Here is an 11728-nt window from a genome sequence, read left to right as displayed (position 1 = left end):
CGACTACATGGGAGTCCAGTGACATAGCCATTACACCAACTGCTGGTCCTCATCCCAGAAAATGTTGTGGTAAGATACCGTAGTGGAGGAATCAGCAGATGATGTAATGGTTACACCTGCTGGAATCCCAGAATAGTCGCAGTTCGAGTCATGTTCCCAGTGGGTTAAAACTTATACCGGAAAGATTAGAGGATATGGAAACATGGAAAATGATTGTAGACACTAGATACAGTGTGGAAAGAGGGCGAAAGAAGGAGGAGAATGTGAGAAAAGACATTAAGGAGAAAAATAGAGAGGCAAGACATTGATGGCACACGGAAATGGATTATTATCTGTTGATGATGTGTATAGTATCCCCAGCTGGACTGGTGTGAAATGTATTCATGTTGGAAAATTCACTTTACAAGCTTAGTGACTGAACGTATAAAAGAAATTAAAAGGAAAGGAAAAATTTTAAAAAATAAATAGGCAATCAAAAACAAACAAACAAATAGAAACTCATGCCAGGCATGCATGTCTGTGTGTGTGCCCAAAATCCCAGGAGGAGAATGGCGGAGACGGGATTGCAGCATGGCTATCCCCCTGGAGGCTGATTTCTCACCTTCTGTCTGTCTTTCTCTTTCTCTCAAGCAAGTGTACACACCCTATAGCAAAAATCTCTCTTAAAAATATGATATTGTAGTGGATTCATCAGGCTCCAGAAAAATCCAAATATAACTTCATACACTTCATTAAAAAAAGATGCTGCAGGTTCAGGTAAATTACGAGTCCTATATTTAAATATGCAGTATCTTTTGCAAAAGCCCTGCCAAAATTATCAGAAAAGAAAGTGAGATAGGTTGACATTTAGTAACATGTTTATGTTTCTAGAAATTTTTCTCTTCACTCTCACACACAGTAGAGGGACTTTATCTGTTCAGCAAAACCCTCCCCAAATAAGAAAGAAGAAAGAAGAAAAAGAAAGAAGGAAAGAAAGAAAGAAAGAAAGAAAGGAAGGAAGGAAGGAAGGAAGGAAGGAAGGAAGGAAGGAAGGAAGGAAGGAAGGAAGGAAGGAAGGAAGGAAGGAAGGAAGGAAGGAAGGAAGGAAGGAAGGAAGGGAGAAAGAAAACTACAAACTGGAAGTGATCTCTAAACTAACTAAATTTGGGAGCTCAGGGATTTCTCTTTCTTCTGCTGTCTTTCTTGTTCTTTATGGTTCTCCACTAATACCGGTATATACAATATAGTAGGATGACTTTAAAAACTTGAATGCACATGCTATTAAAACTTTGGCATCTAATAGAGTAGAAGATTCACAGAGGAATCTGAATGTCTTGCTTCCAACTTAAGTGTGAGGGGTTAGTTAAATATTCAGCAAGGGTTTGTCTTCAATGTGATTTTTATCTTTACATATCAGATACCTGAGTACCATGAATCCTTTACAGTTTTATCCTCTTCCTATACTGTATCAATGGGAGAATAGTGAAAGGTTGTAGAAACTTCAGATTTTGTAATGATGCACAACTGAATGGTAAAATGTATACTGTTTGAGAAGTATGATAGTTAAATGACTGTCATTATATGTGATCTTATATGTGCTGACAGTTATTCAATTCAAATTTGCCAGTCCTGGGGGGCGGAGGGGGACATGATTTATTAAAACACACACACACACACACACAAACATAATCAAGAGAAGAGGAACTATATGAACATAGAATCCATAGGCTAGAGGGTGTGGACAAAGATTTTTCTAAGAAAAAGCATTTGAAATGAGGGATGAAGGAGATATTGGAATTTGGAAGGGGCCTATCAAATACAGAGAAAATGTTTTTTTTAAAAGTTCAACCATTGTTCCGGACTATTTGTCACCTTCATGGTGTTTTAGAAAGCATAAGTCAAGCAAAGGACTTAAATAATTTTGAAGTTTTTCTGTTTCAGTGGACTGTGTTATTTTAACTGCAACACTGCCCTGGCTCTCAGCTACATATGTCAAGGCTATAGAAGTATTTTTATAAATTAGATTTATAATACCCTGTGATGTATGTAGTAGGTTCTCATATGGTACTTCTGCTTCTTATCTGAGAAATATATTTATTAATTTCTGTGTATGTTCTTCATTTTCCCACATCCTTTCTTACAAACATGTTTTTAAAAATTAGCCCTTATATACTCAAGTTGTTTTATAGAATTTTTTTTGCATTGAATATGTAATAGGCAGGAATTATTATTATTATTATGAGACTTATTCAGGGATTTTCACAAAAATTATAAATTGTGAAAAAACTTTGCCTGGATTTCAAAAAATATTTTGCACCAGAATAAATTCATATTCTAATTTTATTTTTCAATGAACTCCTTAAAGCTTCCTTATATTTTGCAATATTCTTTATAATATTTCTAAAGGGAATATTTTCATTTTGGGGTTACTCCAGCATCCAAGGAAGTCAGACTTCCCTAATAGCTATTGATTACTAGAGGAGTCTGATTTATTTCTACCACCACCCTAAGAAACCACATAAATTCAACTGTGCTAAATTAAAATAAGAAGTGAAAAAAAAACCTACCTTATTATTTTCTTAAAAAACATAGGCAATTGTTGGAGGAACAGAAATGATCTCATAAATAAGAAAATAATATATAACCTAAGGTATATTTCCAGCTAACTGATCATTAATCAATAGCTTAGCATCATGGAAGTTAGTAATCTGCTGGTTCTGCCACTGAGCTCTTTTGTTTCAAAAAGGACTCAACAGAGGTCAAATTCTCTAACTGTATTTCCTCCAAAGAGTAGACCTCAAGTCAAGGGCATAGGCAAGTGTTTCATTTGGATATAATCCAAGAAAACCTGGAGTGGTGGAATAAAAATGAGCACAAGTTTTTTTTAACATTTTTCTCATTGAGGAATGGGGTCACTCACTGGTTCTATGACTGCTTGAATGTGGCTTGTTACGACCCCACTGACCAACAGAATGTAGTATAAACTTATGACAGAAGTGTTGCTGCATAAGTACCGAGGCTAAATACAAGAAAAGGTGTCCTTTTGCTCTGGAATCTTGGAAAAATTACTCCAAGTACCCTGAGCCACTATATAAATGGCCAGTGTCCACTGAGACTGCCATGATCTCAGATAAATTCTGTAACACTTCTTTATACTCTATATTCAGGACTCTTTGAGTCTAACGTAGCCTATGAAAATAACACGTCACTGTGTTGCTTTCGGGACACTTGGATACAATTCCAATTCACTGATTTCAGATGTATTCAATGTTTGACTCCTCACTCCATTCCAACACCTACCCAACATTCCAACACAATTCAACATTCACACCAATTCTTATATCAATAGAACAAAATATTAGCATAAAAAGAATGTGTCTGACTGCCTGGTGATTCTTTGGGAGGTTTCTTGTCATATCATACAAGGAAACTCTAAGAAAACCAGGCTCAAGAAATCTTTTCCTGAAAATGCCCTTGAGTAAAGTATATTTTCCAGGCTTGATAGTAGCAATAACTTTTTCTGTTTGTTGTTTTTGCCATAGGGTACATGCACTCTCTGGAGAGTGAGAGAGAGAGAGGGAAAGTGAGAAATCACCCCCCACAGAGGATGGCCATGCCGCAATCCCTTCTCTTTCTTTCTCCTCCTGGGATTGTGGGCACACATGCACACACTTCCTGTATGAGTGTCACCAAGGTCTGATATTCAAACTGTGGTGGGCCATGTAGGAGTTCAGTACCTTAACTACCATGCCACCTGCAGGCCCCAGTAATATATTTTAATATATTCAACAGATATCCAAGATATTACATTCCACATACATTAAAGCCATTAGGAAATATAGCAATTGCTTCCTCAGAGTTATTTCTAGATTCACTTTGATTCTACCTTGTTTTTACTTTGTGTTTCACAAAATACAGCTAATCTCAAAATGATGCCATTTAACAATATTCTTATTGCAAGTACAGATTCAGAGCTGGTTACTTAAAGCAAAGTATTAGTTGATCCTATTTCCTTAAGGTAGCTTTGGTCAATGATATTGACCTTTTTTCATTGCTTTTGTTGTCTTGATAAATCCTAAAGATTAAGTTTATTTTATTTTCTTCTTAATTGACCATTTGGGCCATTTTTTCACTTCTTTGTTCTGTCTGATTTATTGGTTATTCTGCTGATAACTTGCCTGCAGTTTCTATTACTCCCACTGTTCTTTTCACTTAATTATTTGAATGATTACAACATTCTCTCTTAAAATAGAGATTCATTTTTAAAGTCTCATCAATTAGTCTCTCACACCTTTAATGATGTTTATTGTAGCAAGTAATAAGATTTATTTTGGATATCAATCTCTATCCTTGCCCTCATCACTCTGGATCATTCATTTTAAAAAAATTGTGTTCTCATTATTTTTGTTACTGGGAAGTTTTAAAAAATTAACAATTGGAAATAAGTCACAAAAGGCTTGAGTTAGTTAATGTGCAAAGATACAGACTATGAAGTAGGTAGAAAATAGAAATGATAGGCTAAATTGAAATACTCTAAAACCCAATGATAATTTTTTTTAAAGATATTTGCCACAAGGTATGTGCACTTGCAAGAGAGACAGGGAGGGACAGAGAGAGGGGGAAAGTGAGAAAACATTCCCCAGGGGGAGGTCTGCACCACAATCTTTTCTCCATTCTCTTGGGACTTCGGACATGCCAGCACACAAGCTTGATGTTTTTCAGGTCAATTGTGCTGGGACTTAAACAGCGCTGTCTGTGATGTGGGATAAGGGTCTTAACCACCATGATACCTGCTGGCTCAATAATATTTCTTCTTTTATCAAGATGGAAAAAAAATTTAACTACATGTATTTCTTTGACATAAGCATCTTATGAAATTCAGACTTATAGTTCATTATAATGCATAAATATAATGTTGGGGTTATTTATATGGGCATAAATACAAGCACAGTGCTATGAGACAAAAATCACTAGCTGTTGCATTTGAGAATTTTTTATGTCATTTCTGATCAAAGAAAGGCAAGAAATTATCGGGAAGTGGGTCAAGAAGAATCTGATTCTATTCAGCCCATAGATACCATATTTGCTGCTACTTTGAGGATTGTAGAAACATAGGAACATAATGTCACTTAATTAAAATGCTTTGGGGCTTACCTGTGTCATGTGTCAACCTGATCTTCATATTCTTTCTGCATGGTGAAAGCAACTAATCTTTGTTGAAAGATTCATGCTCTTCCTCTGTAGTATAAAAATAGGTGATGGAAGACTTCTATTCTTCAAAGGATTATATTTTTCAGTCTTCTTGTATTAAGTAGAGACACGTGATTAACTCTGGCTAATGAAATACAAGCAAAAATAATGAGTAGCACCTCCCAAATAAGAGAGTTACGTCATCACTGGGTCTTCATGCATTTTCCCACAGCATGGTCAACATTACAAATTGCAAGGTGTCTGAATCCTTGTGTCTGCTTAGAAGAATGCTGTGTAACAAGGAGCATCTGTCTACGTTGGAACACTTATTCTGCAAAATACTTACTTGCATGTGTTTTAAGCTTGTGGGCCACAGTCTCTTTTCCTTCTTCTGCTACTCTTCTTTTCCTTTTCCTCCCTTTTCAAAAGGTAAAACTATTCTCAGACTGAAGCCATATAAAAACAGGACATGGAACAGATATGCTTCTAGGTCCTAGTTTGCTAATCCCCATATGAAGTCACCTTAATTTGGAGATTTTCTAACAGCAGGTGCGTGTACCCTGGTTAATACAATCTATACCAGGGGTTGACGAACTTCTCTCAGAGGCCAAATACAGGCCACAGCCAGTTTGTCTAAAGTGAAGTTTAATTGGAACACATTCATTCGCTTTCACTTACTCTGTGACTGCTTTTGCCTTATTAATACAAAATTGAGTAGTTGCATCGGAGATCATATACCCAGCAAAGCCCGAAATAGTTACTCCCTGAATCTTTGTAAAAACAAACAAAAACCGAAAAATCTTGCCAACCCCTTTTCTATAACTTCGATAATCGTTCCCTTGTGTCTAGAAGTGCTTCTTCATTAATGCAGCAGTCCCAACTCACCAAGCAGCTAACTTTCCAACTTGATAGAAACTGTGTCCTCTAAGCCAGAATCTCTTTTCCTGTGACTTCTATCCATTGATCCCAGTTTTGCCCCCACAACCTTAGCACATGAGATGTTTCCTCTTTTACAGAGCAGCCTCTCAAATGCTGGAGTACTTTCGAGAAGAGAAAAATGAGTTCAAGAGATAGCACTTGTTTGCTACAAAGAGGTGTGGTTTGCTGTCTTTTCCTATTATTAATTTTCTGAAACTTTTGTTAGAACCTAAAGAAGAGATATCTAGTTCAAAATGACCTCAAAAGTGACTTGTTTTGTGTCTATCTCAAATATTAAAAACAACAAAAAAGAGCCATGTTCAGTTTTATGTTTCTGCCCTGAGAGACACTGAGTGGATACCTGTCCTTTGCTTTATTGAAATTCCAGATAAAATTGTATGAAGGACTGATCAGCAGTCAATAGTAAAACTGTACAGTCATACTGGCCTACATTTTAAGCATAATCTCACCACTTTCAAACATAGTATCTTTGGGCCAGTTTCTGATAGTATATCATACGTGGGTTTTGAGGATTGAGAGAAGCAACACAGTAGATGTATAAGGTTGGCCCTATCCCTGACACCTGGGAAGCATGAGTAAGCCATTGTGTAGTACCGTGCTAACGCACACCTTCATTTCTGCTGTGTGTATGCACCAGGAACAGCATCATGTTGCCACGCTTTCCTGCATTGCTGTCACACAAGGTGCAGAGTATGTGGATTTTGAAATCCCTTATTGAATTTCATTAGCAATTAGCTTATTCTAAGACCTTTTTACTATCGTAAAATGCTTCAGTGATGTTAAAATAAACTCCCCAAGACAATTGTCTGTTTCTTTGTACCTGTGTGCTCTTAAATATTATTTCGGTGTGGCTGTTAAAAACATTTCAATTGTTTTGAGTACACAGTACAATCCTTATGCAGGCGGTCTGCCACTCGCTGCTTTTGTTTTTATTAGGTAAAAGGAGAGTCAGGGAGTCTCTCCATGAACGAGAGCTTCATCTAATGGTATTCTATCTAGGGCGTGAATAGTTTCAACATTTATTCAGTATGAACAAAGAGTCGCTGATTGTCTACTCTGTGTCTAACATAATTTTCATTTTTCTTCTTTGGGAAAGTTCATTTCTGTGGGGGAGAAAACAATCATGCTAACAATAGATAAGCAAGGACAATGTGGTAATGAGATTGGGCTACTTTTCTAAGAACAATCAAAGGCGCCTCTTATCGCTAAGGCTCCATTCAAATGGCGTGTCCTCAGAGACACAGGCAAAGAAAGACCATTTCAGGCTATGAGAATCACGAGGTAAAGTCCTTGAGTCAGAAACGGGGAAAAGTATCAATTAAGTGGCAGGTAATCATCTGGGCACTGTCCTGGTCTGTAAAAAGTTCTTATTGTAGGAAAACATGTCTTATGTTTAATCTCCTTCCAGTTGTTTCTAGTTTAGGCCTTTGGCACTATGGAGTATATGTCTACTCTTTTTAATATTTGTCTTTTTTTGTACTAAATTTTCCGAATTTTTTTTCAACATTGTAAGATAGTATAATAGAAAGTGTCCTGGCTTTGTCAGGTAAACATGGTCCCTTTCTGGCTCTAATATATATTAGCTATGAAGCCTCCAGAGAATTACTTAGTCTTTCTGAGACCCCATTTGCTTTCTTGTAAAGTCAAAAAAATCACACTCAGCTTCTAGGAATATTGTGAAGATTAAGTGAAAAAATTGTATGAAGTACAAAACAGCGCTAGGTACATAGCCTGTGTTCAGTGAAAGAGGGCTAGAATAATTAATAGTGGTTATTACATTCTTAGGGTTCTTATTTTATGGAAGCTCTTCCATTTGTTAATTTTCCCTTAGAAATTCAGCTCCCAGAATTTAATAAAAAACTCTAGGTAGTACGGATAGAGGCCATCAATTCAGGACTATTACATTCTCTGTTCTGGTTATTTTATTTTTCGAATTCAACCTTTAAGATACTTCAGGTGTTTTAGGCAAATATATGATACTTACATTGACCTTACTTTAGACTAACATTTTTGTCCTATTTGCTTGCGTCTCCCTTTTCTCTCCATTTTGAAATGGGAGCTAAAATTCTGAAATCAAGGGCCAGTCCCATAGTCTAATGGTTAAGAGGTTGGAATCCAGATAGCCAAATGTCTTTCAAATCCTGGCCACAGCAACTTCAAACATACACACCAGATGTATGCGGGGGTGCTCCAAATCCCAGAGGTATAGAGAAAGGAGGAGGAGTTGTAGTGTAACAATGCCCCTAACATAAGGGGGAAGGGTCTTTCTCTCTCTCTCTCTCTCTCTCTCTCTATCTATCTATCTATCTCTGCCTCTCTCTAGGTACCTCTGACTAAAACTCTGGAATCTAGCAGGTCCAGCTGCAGTGGTCCAGGTAGTAGGGGGCTGCTGTGCAATGCTGAAATCCACATGCCAAGGCTCTGGGTTACTGTTCTGGGATTTCCCTGAACTTGCCGGATGGATGTCCTGGGTGGGGAGAGCCACAGTGTAAAGATCTCTTTCTCTCCTCCTTCTCTCTATCCCTCATGAAGAAAAGAAAGATAATAATCTTCAAAAACTCTTGGAAATTGATGACAGAAATGTTACCTAGAAAATAAGAGTACTGGTTTTGTGGCCAGATATGGATTGAATGTTGGCTTCACACTTGTCTGAACTTGGGCAAGTTATTAAAAATTCTGAGCATTTTCCTCATTTGTTAAGTGGGAATGTTAATAACTACTCTGTAGAGTTTTTGTAAAAATTATGTGTGATAATATATTTAAAGTGCTTAGCATAAGACCTAGAATATAATAATAGATCAATAAATGGTAGCTATCATTAACATTCCATTAAACTGCATTTGTTAGCTTAATCATTACTCTACTTAAGTATGCCTCTTTTTTTAGATCCTTATTCTGTAATTTAATATAGGTCTTCCTCCAGTTCTGATTCAGGCACAAATTTTATTAATATTGTACTTTGAAAAAGACAATGCTGAATGTAACATTCCAGGAAAATCCAGAAGGTATCTTTTTCTATGTAAACGGATCCATTGTCCAGTTCCCTTAGGAATGGGCAGTCAGTGCCAAAGATAACTTTGCTTTTTTGAGGTGTATTAGCTGCTGATTCATGTTTAGCACAGTTGTCTTTGGACTGACATGTAATTATGTAACAGAGAAACTGGGTAGATATCAGCATATAAATTAATTTTATTATCTTTAGTTTATGAATTATGTTAACAATAAAATTTCTATTTTTAATAAGATTGCCAAAACATTGTTTTTATCACTTCTTTGCACAAATCATACTCTCATTTATTAAAGGCAAATGAGAATACAACATGAGCAGGCATTTTATTGCAATCAGTACAGTCTGATTATTTGTAATGATTTTTGCTCTCTCCTGACCATTTACCAGTGGTACTTTATTATAGTAAAAATATATTTCACCAAGCATTTTTTATTCTGCTATGTAAGATTTCACAGAATTATTTTTCTAAGTTTTGATTTGCTAAGTCTTCTAATTGATGTTAAGCTCTCTTTTTGTTACTTTGCTATTAGGAATCAATAATGTCAAATCATACATAGATTTTGATGTGATTCACATCAATACTTAGAATTTTAATGCCTCTGTAACCTAGGGCATCCCAGACTTCTGCAGCACGTTAATGAGATGGACAGCACATTCCAACTGCACCATAAAAGATAGTTATAATTTTTTGTTGTTGTTTCTTTCTTTGTTTTTAGATTTTTGCCATAGGGTGCATCTATTTGCCAGATCGAGAGGGAAAAAGAGACATCATCCCCAATGGTATGGCCACACCACATCCCTTCTCCTCCCTTTCTCCTCCTAGGATTTTGTACATATGCAAACACACCCTAGCATGTTTTTCAAGTCATGTAGTCAGGACTCAAACCAGGGAGTCAGCTGCCTGAAACACCACACCACCGGCAGGTCCATCACAATCTGAATTTTATCAATGTGTAAAAAAAGACAAAAGGAAGGGGCAGCAGATGGCTTAGCAGTAACATCTCTGGACTCTCACATGGCCAACCCATGTTCAAATCTCAGACCCGGTGGCTTGAAAATCACTCCAAGCCTGTGTGTGGGTGCCCAAGATCTTGGGAGGAGAATGGAAAAAAAGGGATTGCAGTGTGACCATTTCCCCCAAGAGTGATTTCTCACTTTCCCTCTTACTCGTTGTCTCTCTGGTATATATATGGTTGAGTGGGCTCCTGGTGGACACCACAGGAGTTATGGGGCCGAGCCAGGTGGGGACCGTTTGTTTCGTTTTGTTTTTAATCTGGACAACAGGCTCATGGACACTGTTGAGGAGAGTAGGAGAGAGGTCCCCCTCTGGGCCACATCAATACACCTACCATCTGCCTTCCCATTCCCTGTGTGGCTTCCAGTGCCCTAGTACTGGCCACTTCACCCCTTGAGGCCTGGGACTATTGCTGGGCAAGGGGTCTGAGTCAGTGCCGGGAGGTTGCTTTCCCTGAGCCCTGCAGCCAGGCTGCCTGCCTGGCGCCCAGCTCCTGGGGCTGACTGCTTGCAGATGGTTACAGGGCCTGGGACCTGGAAGGACGACCTTAGAAGTGCCACTACTGCAGAGTGGCCATTCACACCAGGCTGAGGCGGTGGGTCTGTCCAGGATAGTTGATAAAGCTCTTATAAATCGAAATACCATTATGAAGAAGAGGCTAAAATCATCTGTGATAAAGTTCAAGGTAAACTCAGCAAGGAATGTTTATATCTCTACAATGCATGCAGTACTGACCTGACTTCACACTGGGGAGAAGCTATCCAGGAAACCAAAGGTGGTACAGCCAACCAGAACTTGGCCAAAGAATTTACTTCCTGTGGAAATCTACCTGTTTACAGCACATGAGCACCAGCAGAGGAGGTCAAAGCCATGCTCACGCCCTGCAAAAGGAGTTCTGTCTGCTTTTGTTAAGGAATGGTGACAGACAGACCCAGAAGGAGAAGATCGAGGCTTGAGCCTATCAGTCCTACTTTAACACCATTGTCATAGGTAGAGAGCAGAAAGAGGAGAAACCAGCTTCTTCCATATTTTATCACTGCTGTGATCTCCTTGGCGTGCACCCTGAGTACTCTGTGATGGTTGGCAACATGTTAGAAACAATATACAAGCAGGCCTCAGTGCAAGGCTGAAAGCCACAATCTGGGATAAAGAAAAACGAATAGTGACTCTGAAGTCTTCCCCTATTCCACATTATGCTCATAATTTCTCTTCCTTCTTGAGATTCTTATGAGACAACGAGCATGTAAATTTATGCTGAAATTGATTCTTTTTTGGAGAGGTTTTTGTTATAGGGTGCATGTGCTCACTAGAAAGACAGAGAGAGACAGAGAAACAGAAAGTGAGAAATCACCCCCGGAAGAGATGGCCACGCCGCATTCCCTTCTCCTCTATTCTCTTCTCAGGATCTTGGGCAGGCATGCACATGCAGCCAGTGTGAGCTGAAGCCACTGGGTCCGGTACTTGAACCGCGTTTGACTACATGGGAGTCCAGTGACATAGCCATTATGCCAACTGCTAGTCCCTGCTGGAACTGAATTTTATAAGGAACTTATTGAAAACAATATTATACATCTTCTTATTTCAATCCTTAAATA

The 11728-nt window shown here is 38.1% G+C and overlaps 1 pseudogene; it reads left to right on the top strand.

The window, feature by feature from the left end:
* Positions 1–7329: 7329 nt before the first annotated feature.
* Positions 7330–11364, top strand: LOC102472360 (N-acylneuraminate-9-phosphatase-like; annotated as a pseudogene).
* The last annotated feature ends 364 nt before the right edge of the window (positions 11365–11728 follow it).

Source organism: Tupaia chinensis, unplaced genomic scaffold (genome assembly GCF_000334495.1).
Source record: "Tupaia chinensis unplaced genomic scaffold, TupChi_1.0 Scaffold139341_1, whole genome shotgun sequence".
Lineage (NCBI taxonomy): Eukaryota > Metazoa > Chordata > Mammalia > Scandentia > Tupaiidae > Tupaia > Tupaia belangeri.
This window is presented reverse-complemented; position numbering and strand designations above follow the sequence as displayed.